Genomic DNA, 15,806 nt, shown 5'->3' on the forward strand with positions numbered 1-15,806 from the left:
TAAGTCGGCATTGTGTCACTTATATTTAATTCCGATGCAATTTCTGTGTTTCATCGTCAATGGTAAAGTCCAAGGGATACAGTAAACCTGGAGAGGTGCATCGGAATGTAGAACTGGTGACACTGGAAACGCTCAAAACATAGACAGTAGGAAGACTCAGTCTTCCTGTACTTCAGTTGGCATTGTTTCTGTTATATTTAAGTCCGATGTCATTTTTGTGTTTCATTGTCAATGGGAAGGTGCAAGGGATACAGTAAACCTGCAGAGGTGCATCAGAATGTAAAACTGGTGACACAGGAGTCGCTCAAAACATAGACAGTAGGAAGACTCAGTCTTCCTGTACTTAAGTAGGCATTGTGCCTTTTATATGTAATTCCGTTGCAATTTCTGTGTTTCATCGTCACTGTGAAGGTCCAAGGGATACAGTAAACCTGCAGAGGTGCATCGGAATGTAAAACTGGTGACACTGGAAACGCTCAAAACATAGACCGTAAGAAGACTCAGTTTTCATGTACTTAAGTAGGCATTGTGCCTTTTATATGTAATTACGATGCAATTTCTGTGTTTCATCGTCACTGTGAAGGTCCAAGGGATACAGTAAACCTGCAGAGGTGCATCGGAATGTAAAACTGGTGACACTGGAAACGCTCAAAACATAGACCGTAAGAAGACTCAGTTTTCTTGTACTTAAGGCAACGTTGTGTCTCTTATATCTAATTCCGATGTAATTTCTGTGTTTCATCGTCAATGGGAAGGTCCAATGGATAAAGTAAACCTGCAGAGGTGCATCGGTATGTAAAACTGGTGACGCAGGAAACGCTCAAAACATATACAGTAGGAAGACTCAATGTTCCTGTACTTAAAACGGCATTGTGTCTCTTATATTTAATTCCAATGCAATTTCTGTGTTTCATCGTCAATGGGAAGATCCAAGGGATACAGTAAACCTGCAGAGGTGCATCGGAATGTAAAACTGGTAACACAGGAAACGCTCAAAACATAGACAGTAGGAAGACTCAGCCTTCCTGTACTTAAGTCGGCATTGTGTCTCTTATATTTAATTCCGATGCTATTTCTGTGTTTCATCGTCAATGGGAAGGTCCAATGGATTCAGTAAAATTGCAGAGGTGCATCGGAATGTAAAACTGCTGACACAGGAAACGATCAAACATAGACAGTAGGAATACTCAGTCTTCCTGTACTTAAGTCGGCATTGTGTCTCTTATATTTAATTCCGATGTAATTTTTGTGTTTCTTTGTCAATGGGAAGGTGCAAGGGATACAGTAAACCTGCAGAGGTGCAAAGGAATGTAAAACTGGTGACACAGGACACGCTCAAAACATAGACAGTAGGAAGACTCAGTCTTCTTGTACCTAAGTCGGCATTGTGTCTCTTATATTTAATTCCGATGCGATTTCTGTGTTTCATCGTCAATGGGAAGATCCAAGGGATACACTAAACCTGCAGAGGTGCATCGGAATGTAAATCTGATGACACAGGAAACGCTCAAAACATAGACAGTAGGAAGACTCAGCCTTCCTGTACTTAAGTCGGCATTGTGTCTCTTATATTTAATTCCGATGCATTTTCTGTGTTTCATCGTCAATGGGAAGGTCCAATGGATACAGTAAACCTGCAGAGGTGCATCGGAATGTAAAACTGTTGACACAGCAAACGCTCAAACATTGACAGTAGGAAGACTCAGTCTTCCTGTACCTATGTCGGCATTGTGTCACTTATATTTAATTCCGATGCAATTTCTGTGTTTCATCATCAATGGTAAAGTCCAAGGGATACAGTAAACCTGGAGAGGTGCATCAGAATGTAGAACTGGTGACACAGGAAACGCTCAAAACATAGACAGAAGGAAGACTCAGTCTTCCTGTACTTAAGTCGGCATTGTGTCTGTTATATTTAAATCCGATGTAATTTTTGTGTTTCTTAGTCAATGGGAAGGTGCAAGGGATACAGTAAACCTGCAGAGGTGCAAAGGAATGTAAAACTGGTGACACAGGACACGCTCAAAACATAGACAGTAGGAAGACTCAGTCTTCTTGTACCTAAGTCGGCATTGTGTCTCTTATATTTAAATCCGATGCAATCTCTGTGTTTCGTCGTCAATGGGAAGGTCCAAGGGATACAGTAAACCTGGAGAGGTGCATCGGAATGTAGAACTGGTGACACTGGAAACGCTCAAAACATAGACAGTAGGAAGACTCAGTCTTCCTGTACTTAAGTTGGCATTGTTTCTGTTATATTTAAGTCCGATGTCATTTTTGTGTTTCATTGTCAATGGGAAGGTGCAAGGGATACAGTAAACCTGCAGAGGTGCATCAGAATGTAAAACTGGTGACACAGGAGTCGCTCAAAACATAGACAGTAGGAAGACTCAGTCTTTCTGTACTTAAGTAGGCATTGTGCCTTTTATATGTAATTCCGATGCAATTTCTGTGTTTCATCGTCACTGTGAAGGTCCAAGGGATACAGTAAACCTGCAGAGGTGCATCGGAATGTAAAACTGGTGACACTGGAAACGCTCAAAACATAGACCGTAAGAAGACTCAGTTTTCATGTACTTAAGTAGGCATTGTGCCTTTTATATGTAATTACGATGCAATTTCTGTGTTTCATCGTCACTGTGAAGGTCCAAGGGATACAGTAAACCTGCAGAGGTGCATCGGAATGTAAAACTGGTGACACTGGAAACGCTCAAAACATAGACCGTAAGAAGACTCAGTTTTCTTGTACTTAAGTCAACGTTGTGTCTCTTATATCTAATTCCGATGTAATTTCTGTGTTTCATCGTCAATGGGAAGGTCCAATGGATAAAGTAAACCTGCAGAGGTGCATCGGTATGTAAAACTGGTGACGCAGGAAACGCTCAAAACATATACAGTAGGAAGACTCAATGTTCCTGTACTTAAAACGGCATTGTGTCCCTTATATTTAATTCCAATGCAATTTCTGTGTTTCATCGTCAATGGGAAGATCCAAGGGATACAGTAAACCTGCAGAGGTGCATCGGAATGTAAAACTGGTAACACAGGAAACGCTCAAAACATAGACAGTAGGAAGACTCAGCCTTCCTGTACTTAAGTCGGCATTGTGTCTCTTATATTTAATTCCGATGCTATTTCTGTGTTTCATCGTCAATGGGAAGGTCCAATGGATTCAGTAAAATTGCAGAGGTGCATCGGAATGTAAAACTGCTGACACAGGAAACGATCAAACATAGACAGTAGGAATACTCAGTCTTCCTGTACTTAAGTCGGCATTGTGTCTCTTATATTTAATTCCGATGTAATTTTTGTGTTTCTTTGTCAATGGGAAGGTGCAAGGGATACAGTAAACCTGCAGAGGTGCAAAGGAATGTAAAACTGGTGACACAGGACACGCTCAAAACATAGACAGTAGGAAGACTCAGTCTTCTTGTACCTAAGTCGGCATTGTGTCTCTTATATTTAATTCCGATGCGATTTCTGTGTTTCATCGTCAATGGGAAGATCCAAGGGATACACTAAACCTGCAGAGGTGCATCGGAATGTAAATCTGGTGACACAGGAAACGCTCAAAACATAGACAGTAGGAAGACTCAGCCTTCCTGTACTTAAGTCGGCATTGTGTCTCTTATATTTAATTCCGATGCATTTTCTGTGTTTCATCGTCAATGGGAAGGTCCAATGGATACAGTAAACCTGCAGAGGTGCATCGGAATGTAAAACTGTTGACACAGCAAACGCTCAAACATTGACAGTAGGAAGACTCAGTCTTCCTGTACCTATGTCGGCATTGTGTCACTTATATTTAATTCCGATGCAATTTCTGTGTTTCATCATCAATGGTAAAGTCCAAGGGATACAGTAAACCTGGAGAGGTGCATCGGAATGTAGAACTGGTGACACAGGAAACGCTCAAAACATAGACAGAAGGAAGACTCAGTCTTCCTGTACTTAAGTCGGCATTGTGTCTGTTATATTTAAATCCGATGTAATTTTTGTGTTTCTTTGTCAATGGGAAGGTGCAAGGGATACAGTAAACCTGCAGAGGTGCAAAGGAATGTAAAACTGGTGACACAGGACACGCTCAAAACATAGACAGTAGGAAGACTCAGTCTTCTTGTACCTAAGTCGGCATTGTGTCTCTTATATTTAAATCCGATGCAATTTCTGTGTTTCGTCGTCAATGGGAAGGTCCAAGGGATACAGGAAACCTGCAGAGGTGCATCGGAATGTTAAACTGGTGACACAGGAAGCGGTCAAAACATAGACCCTAAGAAGACTCAGTTTTCTTGTACTGATGTTGGCATTGTGTCTCTTATATTTAATTTAGATGCAATTTCTGTGTTTCATCGTCACTGTGAAGGTTCAAGGGATACAGTAAACCTGCAGAGGTGCATCATAATGTAAAACTGATGACACAGCATACGCTCAAAACATAGACAATAGGAAGACCCAGTCTTCCTGTACCTAAGTCGGCATTGTGTCTCTTATATTTAATTCCGATGCAATTTCTGTGCTTCGTTGCCAAGGGAAGGTCCAATGGATACAGTAAACCTGCAGAGGTGGATCGGAATGTAAAACTGGTGACACAGGAAACGCTCGAAACATAGACAGTATGAAGACTCAGCCTTCCTGTACTTAAGTCGGCATTTTGTCTCTTATATTTAATTCCGATGCATTTTCTGTGTTTCATCGTCAATGGGAAGGTCCAATGGATACAGTAAGCCTGCAGAGGTGCATCGGAATGTAAAACTGTTGACACAGGAAACGCTCAAACATTGACAGTAGGAAGACTCAGTCTTCCTGTACCAAAGTCGGCATTGTGTCACTTATGTTTAATTCCGATGCAATTTCTGTGTTTCATCGTCAATGGTATAGTGCAAGGGATACAGTAAACCTGGAGAGGTGCATCGGAATGTAGAACTGGTGACACAGGAAACGCTCAAAACATACACAGTAGGAAGACTCAGTCTTCCTGTACTTAAGTTGGCATTGTTTCTGTTATATTTCAGTCCGATGTCATTTTTGTGTTTCATTGTCAATGGGAGGGAGCAAGTGATACAGTAAGCCTGCAGAGGTGCATCGGAATGTAAAACTGTTGACACAGGAAACGCTCAAACATTGACAGTAGGAAGACTCAGTCTTCCTGTACCTAAGTCGGCATTGTGTCACTTATATTTAATTCCGATGCAATTTCTGTGTTTCATCGTCAATGGTAAAGTCCAAGGTATACAGTAAACCTGGAGAGGTGCATCGGAATGTAGGACTGGTGACACAGGAAACGCTCAAAACATAGACAGTAGGAAGACTCAGTCTTCCTGTACTTAAGTTGGCATTGTTTCTGTTATATTTAAGTCCGATGTCATTTTTGTGTTTCACTGTCAATGGGAAGGTGCAAGGGATACAGTAACCCTGCAGAGGTTCATCGGAATGTAAAACTGGTGACACAGGAAGCGCTCATAACATAGACCTTAAGAAGACTCAGTTTTCATGTACTTAAGTAGGCATTGTGCCTTTTATATGTAATTCCGGTGCAATTTCTGTGTTTCATCGTCACTGTGAAGGTCCAAGGGATACAGTAAACCTGCAGAGGTGCATCGGAATGTAAAACTGGTGACACTGGAAACGCTCAAAACATAGACCGTAAGAAGACTCAGTTTTCTTGTACTTAAGTCAACGTTGTGTCTCTTATATCTAATTCCGATGTAATTTCTGTGTTTCATCGTCAATGGGAAGGTCCAATGGATAAAGTAAACCTGCAGAGGTGCATCGGTATGTAAAACTGGTGACGCAGGAAACACTCAAAACATATACAGTAGGAAGACTCAATGTTCCTGTACTTAAAACGGCATTGTGTCTCTTATATTTAATTCCAATGCAATTTCTGTGTTTCATCGTCAATGGGAAGATCCAAGGGATACGGTAAACCTGCAGAGGTGCATCGGAATGTAAAACTGGTAACACAGGAAACGCTCAAAACATAGACAGTAGGAAGACTCAGCCTTCCTGTACTTAAGTCGGCATTGTGTCTCTTATATTTAATTCCGATGCTATTTCTGTGTTTCATCGTCAATGGGAAGGTCCAATGGATTCAGTAAAATTGCAGAGGTGCATCGGAATGTAAAACTGCTGACACAGGAAACGATCAAACATAGACAGTAGGAATACTCAGTCTTCCTGTACTTAAGTCGGCATTGTGTCTCTTATATTTAAATCCGATGCAATTTCCGTGTTTCGTCGTCAATGGGAAGGTCCAAGGGATACAGTAAACCTGCAGAGGTGCATCGGAATGTAAAACTGGTGACACAGGAAGCGGTCAAAACATAGACCCTAAGAAGACTCAGTTTTCTTGTACTGAAGTCGGCATTGTGTCTCTTATATTTAATTTAGATGCAATTTCTGTGTTTCATCGTCACTGTGAAGGTTCAAGGGATACAGTAAACCTGCAGAGGTGCATCATTATGTAAAACTGATGACACAGGATACGCTCAAATTATAGTCTGTAGGAAGACCCAGTCTTCTTGTACCTAAGTCGGCATTGTGTCTCTTATATTTAATTCCGATGCAATTTCTGTGCTTCGTTGCCAAGGGAAGGTCCAATGGATACAGTAAACCTGCAGAGGTGGATCGGAATGTAAAACTGATGACACAGGAAACGCTCAAAACATAGACATTAGGAAGACTCAGCCTTCCTGTACTTAAGTTGGCATTGTGTCTCTTATATTTAATTCCGATGCAATTTCTGTGTTTCATCGTCAATGGGAAGATCCAAGGGATACACTAAACCTGCAGAGGTGCATCGGAATGTAAAACAGTTGACACAGGAAACGCTCAAACATTGCCAGTAGGAAGACTCAGTCTTCCTGTACCTAAGTCGGCATTGTGTCACTTATATTTAATTCCGATGCAATATCTGTGTTTCATCGTCAATGGTAAAGTCCAAGGGATACAGTAAACCTGGAGAGGTGCATCGGAATGTAGAACTGGTGACACTGGAAACGCTCAAAACATAGACAGTAGGAAGACTCAGTCTTCCTGTACTTAAGTTTGCATTGTTTCTGTTATATTTAAGTCCGATGTCATTTTTGTGTTTCATTGTCAATGGGAAGGTGCAAGGGATACAGTAAACCTGCAGAGGTGCATCAGAATGTAAAACTGGTGACACAGGAGTCGCTCAAAACATAGACAGTAGGAAGACTCAGTCTTTCTGTACTTAAGTCGGCATTGTGTCTCTTATATTTAATTCCGATGCAATTTCTGAGTTTCATCGTCAATGGGAAGGTCCAAGGGATACAGTAACCCTGCAGAGGTTCATCGGAATGTAAAACTGGTGACACAGGAAGCGCTCATAACATAGACCCTAAGAAGACTCAGTTTTCATGTACTTAAGTAGGCATTGTGCCTTTTATATGTAATTCCGATGCAATTTCTGTGTTTCATCGTCACTGTGAAGGTCCAAGGGATACAGTAAACCTGCAGAGGTGCATCGGAATGTAAAACTGGTGACACTGGAAACGCTCAAAACATAGACCGTAAGAAGACTCAGTTTTCTTGTACTTAAGTCAACGTTGTGTCTCTTATATTTAATTCCGATGCAATTTCTGAGTTTCATCGTCAATGGGAAGGTCCAAGGGATACAGTAACCCTGCAGAGGTTCATCGGAATGTAAAACTGGTGACACAGGAAGCGCTCATAACATAGACCCTAAGAAGACTCAGTTTTCATGTACTTAAGTAGGCATTGTGCCTTTTATATGTAATTCCAATGCAATTTCTGTGTTTCATCGTCAATGGGAAGATCCAAGGGATACAGTAAACCTGCAGAGGTGCATCGGAATGTAAAACTGGTAACACAGGAAACGCTCAAAACATAGACAGTAGGAAGACTCAGCCTTCCTGTACTTAAGTCGGCATTGTGTCTCTTATATTTAATTCCGATGCTATTTCTGTGTTTCATCGTCAATGGGAAGGTCCAATGGATTCAGTAAAATTGCAGAGGTGCATCGGAATGTAAAACTGCTGACACAGGAAACGATCAAAACATAGACAGTAGGAATACTCAGTCTTCCTGTACTTAAGTCGGCATTGTGTCTCTTATATTTAAATCCGATGCAATTTCTGTGTTTCGTCGTCAATGGGAAGGTCCAAGGGATACAGTAAACCTGCAGAGGTGCATCGGAATGTAAAACTGGTGACACAGGAAGCGGTCAAAACATAGACCCTAAGAAGACTCAGTTTTCTTGTACTGAAGTCGGCATTGTGTCTCTTATATTTAATTTAGATGCAATTTCTGTGTTTCATCGTGACTGTGAAGGTCCAAGGGATACAGTAAACCTGCAGAGGTGCATCGGAATGTAAAACTGGTGAAACAGGACACGCTCAAAACATAGACAGTAGGAAGACTCAGTCTTCCTGTACCTAAGTCTGCATTGTGTCTCTTATATTTAATTCCGAAGCTATTTCTGTGTTTCATCGTCAATGGGAAAGTCCAATGGATACAGTAAACCTGCAGAGGTGGATCGGAATGTGAAACTGGTGACACTGGAAACGCTCAAAACAGAGACTTTAAGAAGACTCAGTTTTATTGTACTTAAGTCGGCATTGGGTCTTTTATATTTAATTCCGATGCAATTTCTCTGTTTCATCGTCACTGTGAAGGTACAAGGGATACAGTAAATCTGCAGAGGTGCATCGCAATGTAAAACTGGTGACGCAGGAAACGCTCAAACATTGATAGTAGGAGGAATCTGCCTTCCTGTTCTTAAGTCGGAATTGTGTCTCTTATATTTAATTCCGATGCTATTTCTGTGTTTCATCGTCAATGGGAAAGTCCAATGGATACAGTAAACCTGCAGAGGTGCATCGGAATGTAAAATTGGTGACGGAGGAAACGCTCAAAGCATACACAGTAGGAAGACTCAATCTTCCTGTACTTAAGTCGGCATTGTGTCTCTTATATCTAATTCCGATGCAATTTCTGTTTTTCATCGTCAATGGGAAGATCCAAGGGATACAGTTACCCTGCAGAGGTGCATCGGAATGTAAAACTGGTGACACAGGAAACGCTCAAAGCATAGACAGTAGGAAGACTCAGTCTTTCTGTACTTAAGTCGGCATTGTGTCTCTTATATTTAATTCCGATGCAATTTCTGTGCTTCATCGTCAATGGGAAGGTCCAAGGGATACAGTAACCCAGCAGAGGTGCATCGGAATGTAAAACTGGTGACACAGGAAGCGCTCATAACATAGACCCTAAGAAGACTCAGTTTTCATGTACTTAAGTAGGCATTGTGCCTTTTATATTTAATTACGATGCAATTTCTGTGTTTCATCGTCACTGTGAAGGTCAAAGGGATACAGTAAACCTGCAGAGGTGCATCGGAATGTAAAACTGGTGACACTGGAAACGCTCAAAACATAGACCGTAAGAAGACTCAGTTTTCTTGTACTTAAGTAAACGTTGTGTCTCTTATATTTAATTCCGATGTACATTCTGTATTTCATCGTCAATGGGAAGGTCCAATGGATACAGTAAACCTGCAGAGGTGCATCGGAATGTAAAACTGGTGACGCAGGAAACGCTCAAAACATAGACAGTAGGAAGACTCAGCCTTCCTGTACTTAAGTCGGCATTGTGTCTCTTATATTTAATTCCGATGCATTTTCTGTGTTTCATCGTCAATGGGAAGGTCCAATGGATACAGTAAGCCTGCAGAGGTGGATCGGAATGTAAAACTGGTGACACAGGAAACGCTCGAAACATAGACAGTATGAAGACTCAGCCTTCCTGTACTTAAGTCGGCATTTTGTCTCTTATATTTAATTCCGATGCATTTTCTGTGTTTCATCGTCAATGGGAAGGTCCAATGGATACAGTAAGCCTGCAGAGGTGCATCGGAATGTAAAACTGTTGACACAGGAAACGCTCAAACATTGACAGTAGGAAGACTCAGTCTTCCTGTACCAAAGTCGGCATTGTGTCACTTATGTTTAATTCCGATGCAATTTCTGTGTTTCATCGTCAATGGTATAGTGCAAGGGATACAGTAAACCTGGAGAGGTGCATCGGAATGTAGAACTGGTGACACAGGAAACGCTCAAAACATACACAGTAGGAAGACTCAGTCTTCCTGTACTTAAGTTGGCATTGTTTCTGTTATATTTCAGTCCGATGTCATTTTTGTGTTTCATTGTCAATGGGAGGGAGCAAGTGATACAGTAAGCCTGCAGAGGTGCATCGGAATGTAAAACTGTTGACACAGGAAACGCTCAAACATTGACAGTAGGAAGACTCAGTCTTCCTGTACCTAAGTCGGCATTGTGTCACTTATATTTAATTCCGATGCAATTTCTGTGTTTCATCGTCAATGGTAAAGTCCAAGGTATACAGTAAACCTGGAGAGGTGCATCGGAATGTAGGACTGGTGACACAGGAAACGCTCAAAACATAGACAGTAGGAAGACTCAGTCTTCCTGTACTTAAGTTGGCATTGTTTCTGTTATATTTAAGTCCGATGTCATTTTTGTGTTTCACTGTCAATGGGAAGGTGCAAGGGATACAGTAACCCTGCAGAGGTTCATCGGAATGTAAAACTGGTGACACAGGAAGCGCTCATAACATAGACCTTAAGAAGACTCAGTTTTCATGTACTTAAGTAGGCATTGTGCCTTTTATATGTAATTCCGGTGCAATTTCTGTGTTTCATCGTCACTGTGAAGGTCCAAGGGATACAGTAAACCTGCAGAGGTGCATCAGAATGTAAAACTGGTGACACTGGAAACGCTCAAAACATAGACCGTAAGAAGACTCAGTTTTCTTGTACTTAAGTCAACGTTGTGTCTCTTATATCTAATTCCGATGTAATTTCTGTGTTTCATCGTCAATGGGAAGGTCCAATGGATAAAGTAAACCTGCAGAGGTGCATCGGTATGTAAAACTGGTGACGCAGGAAACACTCAAAACATATACAGTAGGAAGACTCAATGTTCCTGTACTTAAAACGGCATTGTGTCTCTTATATTTAATTCCAATGCAATTTCTGTGTTTCATCGTCAATGGGAAGATCCAAGGGATACGGTAAACCTGCAGAGGTGCATCGGAATGTAAAACTGGTAACACAGGAAACGCTCAAAACATAGACAGTAGGAAGACTCAGCCTTCCTGTACTTAAGTCGGCATTGTGTCTCTTATATTTAATTCCGATGCTATTTCTGTGTTTCATCGTCAATGGGAAGGTCCAATGGATTCAGTAAAATTGCAGAGGTGCATCGGAATGTAAAACTGCTGACACAGGAAACGATCAAACATAGACAGTAGGAATACTCAGTCTTCCTGTACTTAAGTCGGCATTGTGTCTCTTATATTTAAATCCGATGCAATTTCCGTGTTTCGTCGTCAATGGGAAGGCCCAAGGGATACAGTAAACCTGCAGAGGTGCATCGGAATGTAAAACTGGTGACACAGGAAGCGGTCAAAACATAGACCCTAAGAAGACTCAGTTTTCTTGTACTGAAGTCGGCATTGTGTCTCTTATATTTAATTTAGATGCAATTTCTGTGTTTCATCGTCACTGTGAAGGTTCAAGGGATACAGTAAACCTGCAGAGGTGCATCATTATGTAAAACTGATGACACAGGATACGCTCAAATTATAGTCTGTAGGAAGACCCAGTCTTCTTGTACCTAAGTCGGCATTGTGTCTCTTATATTTAATTCCGATGCAATTTCTGTGCTTCGTTGCCAAGGGAAGGTCCAATGGATACAGTAAACCTGCAGAGGTGGATCGGAATGTAAAACTGATGACACAGGAAACGCTCAAAACATAGACATTAGGAAGACTCAGCCTTCCTGTACTTAAGTTGGCATTGTGTCTCTTATATTTAATTCCGATGCAATTTCTGTGTTTCATCGTCAATGGGAAGATCCAAGGGATACACTAAACCTGCAGAGGTGCATCGGAATGTAAAACAGTTGACACAGGAAACGCTCAAACATTGCCAGTAGGAAGACTCAGTCTTCCTGTACCTAAGTCGGCATTGTGTCACTTATATTTAATTCCGATGCAATATCTGTGTTTCATCGTCAATGGTAAAGTCCAAGGGATACAGTAAACCTGGAGAGGTGCATCGGAATGTAGAACTGGTGACACTGGAAACGCTCAAAACATAGACAGTAGGAAGACTCAGTCTTCCTGTACTTAAGTTTGCATTGTTTCTGTTATATTTAAGTCCGATGTCATTTTTGTGTTTCATTGTCAATGGGAAGGTGCAAGGGATACAGTAAACCTGCAGAGGTGCATCAGAATGTAAAACTGGTGACACAGGAGTCGCTCAAAACATAGACAGTAGGAAGACTCAGTCTTTCTGTACTTAAGTCGGCATTGTGTCTCTTATATTTAATTCCGATGCAATTTCTGAGTTTCATCGTCAATGGGAAGGTCCAAGGGATACAGTAACCCTGCAGAGGTTCATCGGAATGTAAAACTGGTGACACAGGAAGCGCTCATAACATAGACCCTAAGAAGACTCAGTTTTCATGTACTTAAGTAGGCATTGTGCCTTTTATATGTAATTCCGATGCAATTTCTGTGTTTCATCGTCACTGTGAAGGTCCAAGGGATACAGTAAACCTGCAGAGGTGCATCGGAATGTAAAACTGGTGACACTGGAAACGCTCAAAACATAGACCGTAAGAAGACTCAGTTTTCTTGTACTTAAGTCAACGTTGTGTCTCTTATATTTAATTCCGATGCAATTTCTGAGTTTCATCGTCAATGGGAAGGTCCAAGGGATACAGTAACCCTGCAGAGGTTCATCGGAATGTAAAACTGGTGACACAGGAAGCGCTCATAACATAGACCCTAAGAAGACTCAGTTTTCATGTACTTAAGTAGGCATTGTGCCTTTTATATGTAATTCCAATGCAATTTCTGTGTTTCATCGTCAATGGGAAGATCCAAGGGATACAGTAAACCTGCAGAGGTGCATCGGAATGTAAAACTGGTAACACAGGAAACGCTCAAAACATAGACAGTAGGAAGACTCAGCCTTCCTGTACTTAAGTCGGCATTGTGTCTCTTATATTTAATTCCGATGCTATTTCTGTGTTTCATCGTCAATGGGAAGGTCCAATGGATTCAGTAAAATTGCAGAGGTGCATCGGAATGTAAAACTGCTGACACAGGAAACGATCAAAACATAGACAGTAGGAATACTCAGTCTTCCTGTACTTAAGTCGGCATTGTGTCTCTTATATTTAAATCCGATGCAATTTCTGTGTTTCGTCGTCAATGGGAAGGTCCAAGGGATACAGTAAACCTGCAGAGGTGCATCGGAATGTAAAACTGGTGACACAGGAAGCGGTCAAAACATAGACCCTAAGAAGACTCAGTTTTCTTGTACTGAAGTCGGCATTGTGTCTCTTATATTTAATTTAGATGCAATTTCTGTGTTTCATCGTGACTGTGAAGGTCCAAGGGATACAGTAAACCTGCAGAGGTGCATCGGAATGTAAAACTGGTGAAACAGGACACGCTCAAAACATAGACAGTAGGAAGACTCAGTCTTCCTGTACCTAAGTCTGCATTGTGTCTCTTATATTTAATTCCGAAGCTATTTCTGTGTTTCATCGTCAATGGGAAAGTCCAATGGATACAGTAAACCTGCAGAGGTGGATCGGAATGTGAAACTGGTGACACTGGAAACGCTCAAAACAGAGACTTTAAGAAGACTCAGTTTTATTGTACTTAAGTCGGCATTGGGTCTTTTATATTTAATTCCGATGCAATTTCTCTGTTTCATCGTCACTGTGAAGGTACAAGGGATACAGTAAATCTGCAGAGGTGCATCGCAATGTAAAACTGGTGACGCAGGAAACGCTCAAACATTGATAGTAGGAGGAATCTGCCTTCCTGTTCTTAAGTCGGAATTGTGTCTCTTATATTTAATTCCGATGCTATTTCTGTGTTTCATCGTCAATGGGAAAGTCCAATGGATACAGTAAACCTGCAGAGGTGCATCGGAATGTAAAATTGGTGACGGAGGAAACGCTCAAAGCATACACAGTAGGAAGACTCAATCTTCCTGTACTTAAGTCGGCATTGTGTCTCTTATATCTAATTCCGATGCAATTTCTGTTTTTCATCGTCAATGGGAAGATCCAAGGGATACAGTTACCCTGCAGAGGTGCATCGGAATGTAAAACTGGTGACACAGGAAACGCTCAAAGCATAGACAGTAGGAAGACTCAGTCTTTCTGTACTTAAGTCGGCATTGTGTCTCTTATATTTAATTCCGATGCAATTTCTGTGCTTCATCGTCAATGGGAAGGTCCAAGGGATACAGTAACCCAGCAGAGGTGCATCGGAATGTAAAACTGGTGACACAGGAAGCGCTCATAACATAGACCCTAAGAAGACTCAGTTTTCATGTACTTAAGTAGGCATTGTGCCTTTTATATTTAATTACGATGCAATTTCTGTGTTTCATCGTCACTGTGAAGGTCAAAGGGATACAGTAAACCTGCAGAGGTGCATCGGAATGTAAAACTGGTGACACTGGAAACGCTCAAAACATAGACCGTAAGAAGACTCAGTTTTCTTGTACTTAAGTAAACGTTGTGTCTCTTATATTTAATTCCGATGTACATTCTGTATTTCATCGTCAATGGGAAGGTCCAATGGATACAGTAAACCTGCAGAGGTGCATCGGAATGTAAAACTGGTGACGCAGGAAACGCTCAAAACATAGACAGTAGGAAGACTCAGCCTTCCTATACTTAAGTCGGCATTGTGTCTCTTATATTTAATTCCGATGCATTTTCTGTGTTTCATCGTCAATGGGAAGGTCCAATGGATACAGTAAACCTGCAGAGGTGCATCGGAATGTAAAACTGTTGACACAGCAAACGCTCAAACATTGACAGTAGGAAGACTCAGTCTTCCTGTACCTATGTCGGCATTGTGTCACTTATATTTAATTCCGATGCAATTTCTGTGTTTCATCATCAATGGTAAAGTCCAAGGGATACAGTAAACCTGGAGAGGTGCATCAGAATGTAGAACTGGTGACACAGGAAACGCTCAAAACATAGACAGAAGGAAGACTCAGTCTTCCTGTACTTAAGTCGGCATTGTGTCTGTTATATTTAAATCCGATGTAATTTTTGTGTTTCTTAGTCAATGGGAAGGTGCAAGGGATACAGTAAACCTGCAGAGGTGCAAAGGAATGTAAAACTGGTGACACAGGACACGCTCAAAACATAGACAGTAGGAAGACTCAGTCTTCTTGTACCTAAGTCGGCATTGTGTCTCTTATATTTAAATCCGATGCAATCTCTGTGTTTCGTCGTCAATGGGAAGGTCCAAGGGATACAGTAAACCTGGAGAGGTGCATCGGAATGTAGAACTGGTGACACTGGAAACGCTCAAAACATAGACAGTAGGAAGACTCAGTCTTCCTGTACTTAAGTTGGCATTGTTTCTGTTATATTTAAGTCCGATGTCATTTTTGTGTTTCATTGTCAATGGGAAGGTGCAAGGGATACAGTAAACCTGCAGAGGTGCATCAGAATGTAAAACTGGTGACACAGGAGTCGCTCAAAACATAGACAGTAGGAAGACTCAGTCTTTCTGTACTTAAGTAGGCATTGTGCCTTTTATATGTAATTCCGATGCAATTTCTGTGTTTCATCGTCACTGTGAAGGTCCAAGGGATACAGTAAACCTGCAGAGGTGCATCGGAATGTAAAACTGGTGACACTGGAAACGCTCAAAACATAGACCGTAAGAAGACTCAGTTTTCATGTACT

Source organism: Schistocerca nitens, unplaced genomic scaffold (genome assembly GCF_023898315.1).
Source record: "Schistocerca nitens isolate TAMUIC-IGC-003100 unplaced genomic scaffold, iqSchNite1.1 HiC_scaffold_363, whole genome shotgun sequence".
Lineage (NCBI taxonomy): Eukaryota > Metazoa > Arthropoda > Insecta > Orthoptera > Acrididae > Schistocerca > Schistocerca nitens.